The sequence below is a fragment of the Gossypium hirsutum genome, chromosome A10 (assembly GCF_007990345.1).
Source record: "Gossypium hirsutum isolate 1008001.06 chromosome A10, Gossypium_hirsutum_v2.1, whole genome shotgun sequence".
NCBI lineage: Eukaryota > Viridiplantae > Streptophyta > Magnoliopsida > Malvales > Malvaceae > Gossypium > Gossypium hirsutum.
Genome location: NC_053433.1, coordinates 6,610,593 through 6,611,622, shown reverse-complemented (window position 1 = coordinate 6,611,622; position 1,030 = coordinate 6,610,593).

Below are 1,030 nucleotides of genomic sequence, written 5' to 3'. Positions count from 1 at the left end.
CTACTGATCTTGAGGTTTCGTGACAGGTTTTAAATATTTATAATTACTCATTCTTGAACTAACTATTATCGTGATGTAGGCAAATGTACCTATCGAATAGTAGTATAATTTTAGCAAGACCGGGTTGTCGAACCCAAAGGAACTAAAAGTACTAGTAATGACCGTCTTTTTATTATCTAGCCTAAGAATAATGGGGTTTGTTTTAATTAACTAATTATCTAAACTAAGAACGCACAGAGAAAAGAATTGGGGAATTACTTTCGGGAAAATCGATTGACTTGAGACAATACCTAAGGAAAAATCCACCTAGACTTTACTTGTTATTATGGCTCCGAATCGGGCGATTTATTCATTCAACTTGTTCCGTAAAGATCCCTAAGTTATGTTATTATCCCTATTCAAGACTAATAACGTCTAATCCCTAGATTGAATAATCGAGACTTTTCTCTAATTAACACTCTAAGGTTGCATTAACTCGATCTATGAATCATTTTATTAGGTTTCACCCTAATCCGGTAAAATCTTGTCACCCTATTTCTAGGCGCGCAATCAAATCCTCTTAATTATGAAAAATTTACTCTTAGACATGGTCTATTCCTCCTCTGAATAAGAGCGTGTCTTGTGTCAGTATCCTGGGATATCAAAACAAGAATTAAGAACACATAATTAATAACAAGTTAAATATTTATCATACGATTCAGAAAATAATAACAAGATTCGTCTTAGGTTTCATCCCCCTTAGGTATTTAGGGGTTTAGTTCATAACTAAATAAGAAAACATCTCAGAAGAATAAAGAATACAAAACATAAAGAAAACCTAAAACTCCTGAAGGGAAATTGAGGAGAGATCTTTAGTTTTGATGATGAATCCACCTTCTGAGATAGATCAATCGGCTTCCTTAGAGTAATTCCATACTTCCCCTTCTCCGCCTCCTTTTTTTTCCTCCTCTAGGGTGTATTTATAGGCTTTGGAATACCTAGAAGCCCTCAAAAGTGGACTTTTTCGAATTGAACTTAACTTGGGCTCAGC